The sequence below is a fragment of the Capricornis sumatraensis genome, chromosome 3, assembly GCF_032405125.1.
Source record: "Capricornis sumatraensis isolate serow.1 chromosome 3, serow.2, whole genome shotgun sequence".
NCBI classification, from domain to species: Eukaryota; Metazoa; Chordata; class Mammalia; order Artiodactyla; family Bovidae; genus Capricornis; species Capricornis sumatraensis.
This window is the reverse complement of record NC_091071.1, coordinates 79714900-79729703: the sequence shown is the minus strand read 5'-3', so window position 1 is coordinate 79729703 and position 14804 is coordinate 79714900. Positions and strand designations below refer to the sequence as shown.

At 39.2% G+C, this 14804-nt stretch overlaps 1 protein-coding gene across 4 annotated transcripts in view; it reads left to right on the top strand.

The window, feature by feature from the left end:
• The first annotated feature begins 926 nt into the window (after positions 1-926).
• The window catches only part of TANK (TRAF family member associated NFKB activator), a 79472-nt gene continuing 65594 nt past the window's right edge, over positions 927-14804 (top strand). For all 4 annotated transcript variants that reach the window (XR_011144667.1, XM_068968021.1, XM_068968020.1 and 1 more), the window contains exon 1: positions 927-958. The gene's annotated coding sequence lies outside the window, so the exon portion shown is untranslated. The remainder of the gene's footprint in view (positions 959-14804) is intronic.

Below are 14804 nucleotides of genomic sequence, written 5' to 3'. Positions count from 1 at the left end.
ATTTATTTATTTTTGGCTTACATTATCAGTTGATCCTGCAACCATCCATCCAGTGAAGTAGGTTATCATTGTCCTTTGCTGTCAGATTTTAGAAAATCAAGATTCATTAGATTAAGCAACTTGCCTGAGATAGTAGATATCCGAGCTAAAACTTTTCTTGAGGTATCTGTCTAAACTTTTCATCTTGGAAAATATTCAAGCATGGGTAGGAAATGGAATAATGGAGAATCCTAAGTTAGGGGAAATTTTTTTAATAGAGATCTACTTCCATGTAGCAATCACTCAACTTTAGCAAGTACTTTTAATGATAGGTGTTGCTAGTTGGGGAAAACCCAAATGGGTGTGTGTTGTGTGTATATTTGTGTGTGTGTGTGTGTGTGTGTGTGGTTCTTCTCAGCATGTGGAGCTTAATAACCCTAATCACATTCACATGAACATCTGCTGAAAATGAGGACTCTTGGAATTCACCCCAGTTGCTCTTAACTCTTGGAGAAGGGCATGGCAACCCACTCCAGTATTCTTGCCTGGAGAATCCCATGGACTGAGAAGCTTGATGGGCTACCATCCACTAAGTCTCAAAGAGTTGGACAAGACTGAAGAGACTTAGCTGAGCTCTTAACTCTGGGAATCTCTAAGGGTGAATCTATATCTTTAACAAGAGACCCTCCGCTGACCTTTAAACTTGACTTCGACTGCCTTTCCGGGTCTGTAGTTTTCCCCCTTGAGTCCGGGTAGGGCTGCGCCGGGCGGGGCAGGGCGGGGCGGGGCTTGGGTGAGGTTAGAGGGAAGTGGCGGCAGGGGCACGGTCTGGCTTGGAGGGGTGGAGGGTGAAGGGTTAAGGGATCCACGCGCAGGCGCTGCCCTCTGAACTGGAACGGAAAACAACTTCCGGTTGGAGTCACTCGGCTGGGCGCCGGGCGACTTGAGACTGGAGAGACCGGTGCGGAATCCCTGAGCTGTGAGTAAGAAACTTTGCTAGCGAGTTGCAGTGTCCGAATGCGTCGGGCACGGCGACGGAGAACTTGTGTGTGTGAGCGAGAGGGATGCGCTGGCCGTATGGGCGCCACAGGGAGAGAAGCCGAGGAGCTGCAGTGACAACCAGTTCTCATGGTGGGGAGGGACTTTGTGCGAAGGAAATCACCTGGGTCCCTGTCCCGGAGCGGACCGGGAGGGGCTTTCCGGGCCCATGGCGTCTGCGCAGCAACGACGGCCCCTGCTGCGACGGCTGCCGGGGAGGGATCCTGCCCGACTCCGCGTCGGCCGCTCTCTGTGACTTGATTTCTTGGCCTGCCAACCGGGGAGGCAGGCCTGTGATGTCAGAGTGAGCAGTAGACCCCACCTGGAGGTCCCAGCCCCTCTTGAGGACCGGAGGCTGCCTTCCAGAAGTTAATACTATCTTTGTTACTCTTTCAAAAACTTCCTAGGTTCTTTCTGTTGTTTTTTCCCCCAAGGTTATTGCACAGTTTCTCTCTCAGCTTTCCTGAGGGGTGTCATCATAGCCTTGTCACTGAGTTGGGTAACCTCCCCCAGGGTCAAGGAGAAACTGGATGGCTGAGGCGGAAAGAGCAGAAGCAAACCCTGCCCCCAGTGGGAACCGGGCGTTAGGCGGAATCCCTAGCGCGGTGTAAACTGACTAGTGACGAGTTAACACGTGTAACAAGCTGTGCTCGTCACGAAGTGAAGCAAGGAGGGGAAAGATACTCAAACCAAAGAGTCTCTGTGTCTCTTACTATGCTGTAGCAGGGAGAGGTAGAGCAGCCTTTGCTATATACAGTGTCATGAAGTGACCCGAAAGTGAAGGAAAATAGCGTGATCTGTTTCCCTACCACGACGGGAATACACACTTCAAAGAGGGGGAGCAGAGAAGCGAGCTCTATAGTCTGCTGAAAAAATGTTTTGTCCCTCTCATTGGGGAGGGGAAGAGAACCCTAAAGTGCTAACAGTCTTGTTTTAAGCAGAAAATGAAACTCCTTCACGGCCCTCTCCCCAGCCACAGGTACTCCAACGCCTTGCACATCTCTCTTATGTGTACATAAACGTGTTATTTCGCCTTCTTATGAAAATAAGATTGTATGTACATACAGTCCTATGATTTGGTTTTTCAGATAGAATATATATAGTGGAAATCTTAGCATATATAGCTCTGCTTTACCTTAATGTCAGCATGGGATTTCTTTGCCTGGGTGTTCCAAATGTAGTTAAACATCTCTTAATATGGCCTGTCTATATATTTTGCCCTTGTTCTTCACAATTATTTAATCTGTATTTCATTAGGATACAGATATATTAACCCTTTGTGATTTATATGGCGAATATTTTCAAGAACTATCAGTCTTTGGGTTAAAATGCCCAGGTTTTCACTTAAGAAGATGGTCCTCACTAAAAAATTATTAAAATATTTTCCTATATTGTTCATTAAATATTCTTACAGTTATTATGCTTTACTTATTTAAATATATGAAAATTTTTTTTGAATATTGTATAAGATAGGGATTTAGCCATTTTTGCTGAAATCATTTGCTGAAATCAATTCATTCCCAACTGGCTAGAAAAACGACCTTAATAGAGTAAATTTCCAGGCATACATGAGTCTTTTTTGGATTCTTGTGTTCTTTTGTTCTGTTTGCTTCTTCCTATACAATTACCAATCTCTCTTTGATTAGGCATTTTGTAGTCATTCATAAAGCAAGTTCCTCTTCAAATATCCTTGGTGGTTGTGTTCTCTCTCAGGTAAAATTTAAAGTAAACTATGAATATTTCATTAAAACAGGTTTCTTTGGGGAGTTTTGTTGTTGTTGCTGTATAGTTGCTCAGTCATGTCCGACTATTTGTGACCCCATGGACTGTAACCCACCAGGCTCCTCTGTCCATGGGATTTCCCAGGCAAGAAAGCTGAAATGGGTTGCCATTTCCTTCTCTCGGGGAGAGATCTTTCTAACCCAGGGAATGAACCCGATTCTCCTTCGTTGAAGGCAGATTCTTTACCACTGAGTCACCAGAGAAGCCCCTGAGGGGTTTAACTACCCACTAATATTTTGTGACTGACATGTAGATGATTTATATATCTGGCCAACTTTCTAAAATTACTGGTTTTAATAAATTGTCTCTTGAATTTTCTAGGAAAATAGTCATCTGAATATAATCTTAACTCCTTCTTTATATTTAAATCTTTATTTTGTTTATAAATTTATAGTTTCTCCAAAACAGTGATATATAATAACAGTGATTCTGGCCATCCTTATCATACTTATTCATTTGCAGTTATTTTTATTGTGTCATCATTGAATATGAATTTTATAATAAATTTCAAATAATTTTGTTTATCAAAGAAGTGTCTTTAATATTTCTAGCTACTGGGATTTTTGCAGGGAATAGATTTTGGATTGTGTCTAAAGTTGGGGTTTTTTTTTTTTTCTTTCGCATTGGCTAGCACTTTGAGAGCTGTTTTGAACAGTAGATGTTGAGTTTTCATTTGGTGTATATATTTCTTGTTGATGTATTTTCATTGCTACTTTAGTACTAAACATTTTTATCAGGAGTGGAAGTTGAGTTTTGTCATATATGGCATTTTGGCATCTAATGTGACCAATCTTGTGGTTTTCTTCCTTGACCTTTTAGAATAGCAAATTGTTTTAGTAGATTTCTACCTTTGTTGTTGTTGTTTTTAATTTTTATTGGAGTATAGTTGATTTATAATGTGTTAATTTCAGATGTACAGCAAAGTATATGTACATATATCCACTTTGTTTGTTTTCCCATATAGGCCATTAGTTCAGTTGCTCAGTCGTGTCTGACTCTTTGCGACCCCATGGACTGCAGCACGCCAGGCCTCCCTGTCCATCACCAACTCCCAGGGCTTGCTCAAACTCATGTCCAGTGAGTCGGTAATATCATCCAACCATCTTATCCTCTGTCATCCCGTTCTCCTGCCTTCAGTCTTTCCCAGCATCAGGGTCTTTCCCAGTGAGTCAGTTCTTTGTATCAGGTAGCCAAAGTATTGGCGTTTCAGCTTCAGCATCAGACCTACCAATGAACACCCAGGGCTGATTTCCTTTAGGGTGGACTGGTTGGATCTCCTTGCAGTCCAAGGGACTCTCAAGAGTCCTCCAACACCACAGTTCAAAAACATCAATTCTTCAGCACTCAGCTTTCTTTATAGTCCAACTCTCACATCCATACATAACTACTGGAAAAACCGTAGCTTTGACTAGACAGACCTTTGTTGGCAAAGTTATGTCTCTGCTTTTTAATATGCTGTCTAGATTGGTCATAGGTTTTCATCCAGGGAACAAGCATCTTTTAATTTCATGGCTGCAGTCACCACCTGCAGTTTCCATTGTTTTCTCATCTATTTGCCATGTGGATGCCATGATCTTAGTTTCCTGAATGTTGAGTTTTAAGCCAACTTTTTCACTCTCCTCTTTCACTTTCATCAAGAAGCTCTTTAGTTCTTCTTCGCTTTCTGCCATAAGGGTGGTGTCATCTGCGTATCTGAGGTTATTGATATTTCTCCTGGCAGTTTTGATTCCAGCTTGTGCTTCATCCAGCCATGCATTTCACATGATGTTCTCTGCAAATTAGTTAAATAAGCAGGGTGACAGTATACGGCCTTGACATACTCCTTTCCTGATTCGTAACTAATCTGTTGTTCCATGTACAATTGTTGCTTTTTGACCTGAATACTGATTATGGAATATTTAATAGATTTCTCTGTGCTATACAGTAGGTTCATTAGTTATTTTATATAGTGTGTATATGTCAGTCTCAGTCTTCCAATGTATCCCTCTCCCCTTTATTTCATGTTAACTGTAAGTTTGTTTTCTACATCTGTGCTCTACTTCTGTTTTGTAAATAAGTTCATTTGTATCTTTGATTTCTAGTTTTTGAAACAACCTTACACTTCATCAGTTTGTTAAATTTAAGTATATAGGTTTCTTTTTGGTAACAATTTTATTTAAAATCAGTAATTGAGTTACATCTGTAGTCATCTTTCTTCCTGTTATCTTTGCCAGAGTTTAATATCAAGGCTATGCTGATTTTCTAAAAAGAATTTAGTATAGTTCTTTCTTTCTCTGCTTTGAGGTAGTTTAAATAGCTTGTTGTTTAGTTGCTAAGTTGTATCTGACTCTTTGCAACCCCATGGATTGTAGCCCAGGAGGCTCTTCTGTCCATGGGATTTCCCAGGCAAGAATACTGGAGTGGGTTGCCATTTCCTTCTCTAGGGGATCTTCCTAACTCAGGGATTGAACTCAGCATCTGCTGTATTGCCAGACTCAGCTCAACTTGCTGAGCCACCAGTGAAACCTAAAATAGTTTAAGAGCTCTCTGTTTGAAAGTCTGAAAGAATTAATTCATGAAACCATCTGCAAGTACAGTGGACCCTTAAATAATACTTGGAGGTTAGGGGTGCCACAGCTCCCAGCAGTTGAAAATCTGCAAGCAGTTTATAGTCAGCCCTCTGTTTCTGACGTTCTACATCTTTAGATACAGTCAACTGCAGATAGTGTAGTACTGGAGTATGTATTTAATGGGGGAAAAAATTCGCCTGTAAGTATATCCATGCAGTTAAAACCCATGTTGTTCAAGGTCAGCTGTACATTGTAAGGCAGCAGTAATATTGAACAGAAAGATCCAGAACTTTAAAAGGCAAACAAAAGCTCCTCAGAGTAAATCCTTATAACTGAAGGGGTGTGAAGCACCAATAATGTAGAGAATGAAGAACTGCTGTACTGATCCTGATCCTTTTATCCTCCACCTTTTTTTATTTTTCAGGGAAAATGCTGTAGGTAGACTGAGGGTCTAATAAAGTGCTGATAAAGTGCTTCACTGTTTCTTCTCTCCTCTACTCCAGTTTGTAAAGGAAAGGGTGTTGCTTCTACATGGGCAAGCTTTTATGCCCTAAAAGAAACATTGAGTGAAACTCAACTAAAAAAGTATCAGTTTCACTTTGTTGTCATCAGCTTCCCAATTTTCCCAGGAAATTTCTTGCTCTGGAGGTAGTAACCAAGCTGATATTCTACTGTAGCCAAATCCTATAGGGGAGTTTCAAAATGAGTGGCTGAGAAAATATGCAAGCTCAGCATGCTTTTAAATACTGAATATGAAGTGAAAATCAGTAACAGTCTAGGTATGTACATAGCCTGTGGACACACGTAGGAACAGGGCTGGCTTCTGAGGCATAGAAACCATATAACCACAGCCCACTGTTTTACTCAGCTAACGAATGGCTTACTGTTAATATGTGAATAGTAGTGTATTATGTAATCTTTGGGAGAGCTATTCACTTTTATAAGTGATTGTTTGAAATACTTTTTGATTGCTTTCAAGCAAGACTATTACCTTAGATAATGCAGTTTAGCAATATACATCTGTGAACTGGAGGAAACTTCAGGACGCTCATGAATGTTATTTACAGAGTAATGCAGGTATTCTGTCAGTGTTTGGATATTTGAGTATCTTAACTTAAACGTCTGTTAATCTAGAACAAGTGATTATTGGCATAATTTGGGGGTGTGCCCTTCCCTGGTAGCTCACTGGTAAAGAATCTTCTGCCAGTGCAGGAGATACTGGTTCCATCCCTGGGTTGGGAGAATTCCTTGGAGTAAGAAATGGTAACTCACTCCAGTATTCTTGCCTAGGAAATCCCATGGACAGAGGATCCTGGTGGGCTACAGTCCATGGGGTCACAAAGAGACAAATACAACTTAGCAACTAAACAACAACCTATAACAGACAAAGACTGCATATTTTTTAAAAGCACACCAATTATCTGTCAGGAAATGATAAAAAAAGAATACATAGCCTCTTGATGTAAAACACTATTCTAACTACAGTTGGTCCTTGAACAACACGGAGGTTAGGCATGGCAACCCTCTGCTCAATTGAAAATCAGCATGTAAAGTTAACCCTCTGTATCTAAGGTTCCTGTGTGTCTGTGGTTCCACCATATCGGCAATTCCACATCCAGGGATTCAGCCAACGACAGATCATATAGTACTACAGTATTTACTCATGAAAATATCTATGGATAAGTGGACTTGTGCACGTCAAACTGGTGGTGTTCAAGAGCCAGCCATATACTCATGCTTTAGCTGATTAGCTATTGCTACTCAATATCCTTTTGTTTTCTAACAGCTTTCTAAGCATGAATATTACTATTCAGTTTCAACTTGATTGTGTGTAATTATGTCAAACCAAGTTTTAGTTTCTGTTTTCTGTAGGATTTACGTTGTGGCTGCCATTCATCCCATGTTGCCTCTTATGCTTACTGCTACGGTTTTCAGTCATGGGTAGAGGAAAAGAGGAGGCTGTTAGCAAGAATAGGGAACAAAATTTCTCTGTAGTTCAAAACCAAGATTCTGAATCATTTTCAAAAAAGGATAACAGAATATGAATTCAACTCCCTTGTGGGTGGGTGGCAAATTAGCGTACGGAGTCTTTTGAACGGTGCATTGTTTGAAAACTGTTCAAAAACGTTGAGGAGAATTGAAACAGGCAGTGGTACCAGAGCCTTGGCAACTGAAAACAAGCCTTTGGGACCTATGTAATTGTATATGTTAGTTTTTCAGTTCTTAATCTATAAAAACATTTTTTTTAGTTGTGGTAAAATACACATAATGTGAAGTTTACCACCTTAGCCCTTTTTAAGTGTACAGTTCAGTAGTATTGAATGTATTCACATTGTTGTTCAAGCAAGAAAAGCATTCCTTAAGAGACTTTTTAAATTGTTTATCTCGTGGGAGAAGTGTCCTAACAGCAACCTTGTTTTCTTCCTTTTTAACTTCAGAGATATACTTTCTTTAATGGTAATTATCATTACTAAATTATGAGGGTAAAGATTTTGAGCAATGAGCTGTAGTAGCTTTCACTTACCACCATGCTTTTTTCTTTGCAAAAAAAAGAAGAGTCTATTGAAAACAGGTTGTTAACAGTGAAAACAGTCTGTCTACAAGCCATTGTAGTTATGAATTATTGGAAATTGAGTGGACTAAGAAAAATAATGAGTTCTAGTTTGATGGTTACTTACCTGAAGTTATAGGAATCCTTGAGATATTTGCAGTAGAATTAGGTATGGAGAATTGTTCTCTTGAGCAGCAGAATAAACTCAATCAGGTGATTTTGCTGTGAAGAATGATTTGCTCTAAGGACAGAAATCAGGGACTCAGGTCCCTTCAAGATAATGATTTTAAATTACTCGGAAAAAAATCAACTATTCTTATGGGATATGTAAGTGGTTTTGCTATTTCTAGCCAGTAAGTATATGGCTTTTACCATGATTAATTTCATGACTTTATATATTTGCTATCCCTAAACTAAAATGCCTTTTCCTTCATATTGATGTTTTTCAGCCTTTTTAAATCCATATTTCCTTTTTTATAAACATTAAAATACCACAAATCCTAGGAGATAAAAATGTGACCTTTCTTCCCACAAAGTTCTTATACCTCCTCATACTGAATGTAAACTTCCTCTTGAAGTTTTCCCCATCCAAGAATATTCTGTAGAGCCCCACTTTATATGACTTATGATTTTTTAATAAGTAACCATTTAAAACTGATAATTCTTTCTCCCACATCTCCAGACTCTAACATGGCCCCTACTCAGAGGAAAGGATACTCCTTAACATGGCTAAGCAAGCTAACTGAGCAAAGCCTCAGATGGGTAGAACATCACATGTCTAGTTTCTCTTTTGGTGTTACACTATTTCATTTTGCACTTTAACCCATAGAATTTTATACAACTTGAGGGAAAGAAGTGCTACTGGAGATAAAAAAGGAGATGAGGCAAAGCTGAGACTCATGGGTGTGGTCTTTGGCTGTGAAGTCTCCTTTTAACTCTTAGAAGATAACAAAAAGTTTCACCAAGTTCTGACATCCAAAAAAATAGAGAATCTAGTTTGGTGAGTTTTAGGTTTGATCGGTGGGATTGTCTTACCTTATCTATCCTGATGTATTTAGCCAACCAGCTTATATTAAAAAAAATGCGAAATGCAAATTCTGACTCTGCTGGATAATGTAAGTTTCTGTGATTTCAGCTGCCTAATTGGAACAGTGTTACACAGTGACAGTATAGTGCAGTGTGCTATGGGTATATCCATAACTGAAGTTTACAACCTGGAAAGTGAGAATAGAAATGGAAGCTGTCATTTTAGGGAACTGGCTGCTTGTACTAATGGAACTCTCTTAAAAGTGGAAAATGATTGCAAGTAAATGTCAGGAGTGACAGTTCTCTTCCATTTCCTTTCTTCAAGTAAGAAAACACACATACTTTTCAGTGCCGTCAAAGGTTTACCTTAACCATCTAAGACAGAAGATGTTGTTTTATTTATGTGTATATACTACATTATTGACTTTTTTTCTGCTTTTTGCTTTTGTTGCTTTTTGTGGCTGAGGAGTCAAACATAGAGCTAAATAGAAAAGACAGGATGTATCTCTCACTTACTCACCTCTTCCTTTGCTAAGATGGCAACTTTTCTGAAGTAGAATGTGAACTGTTATTATTCATATGCCAGGGGGTTGGGGAAAGCAGGTGACTTTCTTTTCTAGGGCAGAGTAGAAGAGGTAAACAGTTAATCTAGAATCACCCCATCCTGAAACTGCTTTAGGTTTAAACTGGCCTCTTACCACAAGTGTCAACCCTGGTAGAACACTTACCCAGAAGCATAATAATCTCAGCAGTAGGGAAAACCCAGGAGAGGACCCTTTTTCTACTTGCTAAATCACCCACACTTGTCTCTGCTGCTGCTGCTGCTGCTAAGTAGCTTCAGTCGTGTCCGACTCTGTGCAACCCCAGAGACGGCAGCCCACCAGGCTCCCGTGTCCCTGGGATTCATAGACCCTGTTAAAGATGCTTTTGAACTGTGGTGCTGGAGAAGACTCTTGAGAGTACCTTGGACAGCATGGAGATCAAACCAGTCAGCCCTAAAGAAAATCAACTCTGAATACTCATTGGAAGGACTGATGCTGAAGCTAAAGCTCCAATACTTTGGTCACCTGATGTGAACATCCGACTCATTGGAAAAAACCCTAATGCTAGGAAAGATCGAAGGCAGAAGGAGAAGTGGGTGACAGAGAATGAGATGGTTGGATGACACATCGATTCAGTGAACATGAACCTGGGGGGACTCAGGGAAATGGTGAGGGATAGGGAGCCCTGGCATTCTGCAGTCCATGGGGTCCAAAGAATCAGATATGACTTGGCGATTGAAAAGCAAAAGGGGTGGAAGAAATCTACCTTTAAGCATGTGATTCTTTTCAAACTTGAAATCCAAATGTGTATAACTAATCAAAGTTGAGCTACTCTGGTTGAACTGGTCAATTGGTAGTAGAGCATTGTTGGGCTACACACCCAGAGCCTCAGTGGAGTTCCAGAAGCACACTATTTTCCTTGATTATTACTTTTTATTGAGGATTAGTTAGACACCATTTGTCATCACAGTGCTTGTTGTCAAAGACAACAAACTTAAGATAATGTGTATCTATAAAGTAAGGGGGTAAATATTTGTTTAAAAAGAAGGAGGTAGGGGGTGTTAGAGTATCACTTCAGTAAATTTAACATCCCAATAGTAGGAGTCCCAAACAGGCACAGAGAAGGAATGAAATGGCCCAAAAAGTAATTCAAGAAAATTTGCAACAACAGAAGGATGAACTTCCAGATGGGTTAAGTACAAGAGCAGGAATCAAAATGGCCCTGAACTTCAACAAAAACAAAAGGGAGTGTAGCAAAACTTACAAAATTCTGAGGAAAAATTCCTTCCAACCTGGGACTCAACCTGGCAAACTGTCAGTTAAATCTTAGGGTGAAGATATTTTCAGTTATCTGAAATATAGTTTCAGCAAGGTCTGAAAAGCAAGGTCTCAAAAAATTTGCTTTGTAAGCACTTCATCAGAAAGCTACTGGAGGATTTACCCCACCAAATTGAGGAGTAAAACAGGGAGGATGAAGATTAGGGATACTGAGAATGACAGATTCAGCTAGAGAGAGAGAGATGAGTAAAGGGAATCATCAAATTCAGGTTGAAAGACAGTCTCAAGGTGAAGGCCTTCCTCTCTGCACAGAGATGAATAAGTCTAAACTTGAGCAAGTCAGAAAGCTCAAGGAGAGATCCTTGTAAGAAAATGAAATTGATAGAGTAATGTCTGAACTTATTGAGGAGTTGTATTACTGATAGTAATAAATAAAGCAAATAAGTTTTTTCAGTAAAAATATTTTTCAGGAAAGGAAAAGGAGCCATAGTATATTATATGGCTCAGCAGTGAATAATCACACAGTCATAAGAAAGTAAAAGTGGAATGTAAATCTAATCAAAATAATACATAACTATTAGAAGGATGAGGAGGCCATAAAGAGAGGGGAGATTTTAAAAGAGAGCTGAATCCTTGTCTTGCATAATGGGAAGACAAGTAAAATAGAAATCAGTAGTGACAATATTAGCAAATTATTTAGAAATACAAAGATAAATACCAAAAAGAATCAAAAGAGCTGAAAATTGTTGCCAGGAAGTGGGGAGGGAGAAGAGGAGAGTAAGGGGCTACTGTTTTTCTTAAACCTTATAAAGTTATTTGTCTCATTAAAATATTGATGCATTATGCTTTGATTAAAAATAAAATAGAAATTAAATTACAGTGAAAAGAACTAAGATACTGGTCTTTTCACATCAAAGAGACCTGGATTTATTTGGGTCTTCTATTTTTCTAATTTGTTGACATTAGGCAACTTATTTAACCTTTTGAACCCCAGTTTCCTTATCTGGAGAGGGAAGATTAAAATAAGGTAGTTTATGTAAAGTAGCTGGCAAATAATTTTTCTCTCAGTAGGTCTAAGACTCTCTACCCTTGTCCCTAATGTTTCCCAGGAGGAAATAGGGAACGACCACCATTGTTGGGATGCTTACCTTTCAGATACAAGGTTCTTAGTGTTCAGAATCTTCTGGTTCATAGCTCTGTGTGTGCCTGTTCAGATTGAAAGCCTGTCACTGGGACCTCTGTTCTTCATCACCTATCTGAAGATAGAGAATTTAAAAAGAATTAAGATGATTTGGAATGTTGGTAGCAGAGAGAATCAAGTTATAAGGACTGCTTGGTGGGAGAAAAGCTGTGGTCTTAGATTTGTCAATATGAACGTCAGTGCAAATGCCATTAATGGTGTCTCTTCCATTAACAGAGAAAACGCTTGTCACATAGACTGGTGAACTGTGGAGATTTCATGAACCAAGATCAGCAAGAGTGCTATTGCTCTGAACCATCTGCCAAAGTATCAAAATACCTTTTTTTTAAAAAAAGAACATCTACCTTAGCAACTGCTATTTTTAATTCTGAATTCTCTGCACTTCCAGAACAATTAAAAAAAGCAGATCACTGTGGAACAAAAGGACACTTTATGGAAGCCCATTTCCCTGCCTTGGTACATGTTTGTGTAGTATTTTTCAGCGTTCAGTGCTTTCCCATTATGAGTTGGCCCTCTGTGGCAATGATTAGAAATCTCTCACACTTGTTTCTCTCTTTTTTCTACCCTCACCTACCTCCCCCCTGCTCCACCCCATGCCAAAAAAAAATTATGGTCCTAGAAGTCTTGGACAGGGTTTGCTGATATGTGTTTTTTGTCTGTCTGTCTGTCTGTCTGTTTGTTTTAACTGCCCTGGATTATTCTGATGTACTGACAGGTTGAGAACCATTGTCCTACAGCATGCTGTACTCCAGACATTCTAAACTGGGGCAGATGAGGGAACTGAGGCTCACAGAAAGGTTATAGCTTGTTCCGTCTCATCCATCAACAAGCATGTCTAGCTTGGACAGGTATTCTGCACCCCAGCTCTGATTTTATCTTTGGTTGACTAGGCTTTTTAATTTTGATTCTCTGATTTGTATTAAGAGAAGCTACTATATTTTACAAAAGATGTGGCCTCAGTTAAAAATAAGATTTGAAATTTTTATTTTATAGCATCTTTTTATTTTTTCCAGATACAAAAGGAAATGAAGTGTCAAATCAAAAGTTTTAATAAACTCTTGCTTCTCCACAATAGGATAGCATAGCAAATGCAAGGACTTATTAGATCTGAGTATTCACATTCGAGAAAAACTGGGGTGGCCCTGGAAAGAGTGGAAATGTGAGTAATTTTGGCGCAGAGACAGGTTTGAGAAGTTGGTTTGTAGGGTTCTTCAGAGATTTGGGGTCCTGTATTCAGGAGCATTTGACAGTAGGAGTAAGAAAGTGTGTTGTATGGTATAAAAGTATTGTATCTGGTTTTAAACTTTTATCATATTACACATTTACAGTCACACCCTAAACTTCTTGGGAATGCCTGGAAATGGAGATCTGGAAATCTCTGAAACCTTATTTATTTTCTCCCTGGAGTTCTCTCAATTACTTCTAATAAAACAAGTTGTGACTTGGCAAGCATTGGCCCAACAGCCTCTAGGTGTCCTCAGGGAAATTAAAAGCCAGGGTTTGAAGAGTTCTGTGCCAGTGATTAAGAGCACAGAATAAAGCTTATAATTATGTATACTTTTGCCTGTTCCCATTTATCATTGATAATATTCTCAAGGCTAAATATGACTGCCCAGCAATTTAAACTACAATTTAAGAGGAAATAGGCCTTTTTGTGAAAAAGGTCCTCTGTCTCCTGAAGTTTCATTCTCTTTTCATAGACAAGCTCTCTCCTTTCATAGTGATTGTGATTTAGTAAATGACTCAGTTGTTGGAGGGGCCCCTAGTCTGTTAACTCATGAAATTTTAACTACTTTTTCAAGAAAAACTTTGCCTTTTATGAATCTGGTACAGCCTGTGGCATCTCTTATACTGTTGTCTTCGGGATGGAGGGACTTCCTTTTCAAACTTTTGAAGTTAAAATCAGAAAATAGGTAGAAACTGTTCTACTCCTGTGAAAGATGGTTACTAATACTATTTCATTATCATAATTTGGTAGAGTAGACTAGAAAGACTTAAGAAAAATCACACATTCAAACGCTCTACCAGAAAGTTATTTTTTGTGTTATTTAACAGTGTATAAGGGTTAACATAGCAGAGCACTAGACAATATTCCTACCTATATTTTGGTTTGTATTTGGGAGAAAGAAAGGTGTATATCTTGTGACACAAAGTGGTACAGTAATGAGTTTTGCTTCTTTCTCTCTCCACTGTTTTAAAACAATGTAGAGGTTTTGTTTACTTTTTGGTAGAAAGATTTTGGCCTGGTTGACTGTCAGCAGTATCAGCGGACATTAAAAACAGGACTTTAAGAATAGTAGCTGGAGGGAAAGCTTACTTAGCCATCATTTCTTCCTTTAGATTTCGTTGTCACTCAGCTGGCACGTTTTTTTCCTGCCTGTTGTTAACTATGCCTCTGTCAGCACTTTTGTCCAAAATTGAATTCAGTATCCTCTCCTGTCTCTCTCAGTTTTTCTTCCTATTTCTCTGTGGCTGACTGGCATTGCTGTTTGCCCTATATTTTGAAAAATACGGCTGGCCAAACCACCTTTAACAAAATAAACCGGTTACTTTGCGTATTGAAATATAGATGCTAGGACTCCACCCCAGGCCAGCTCACTCAGAGTTGCCGAATGCTTCCTTCTTGTCTGTAGTACACATCCAGTTGGCCAGTGAGTCCTGTTAATTTTGCCTTTAAAATGTCTCTTGAATCCATTCAGCTTTCATTTCCCTTACTCTGGTTCAAGCCCCTGTCTTTTACCAGAATACAACAATGGTTTCCTATGGATCTACTCATTTTGTCTCCCTCATTAGTTTATATTCTGCTGCTTTCTGGTTTATCTTTCTAAAACATATTCATCTCCTGCTTGAAAATTCCT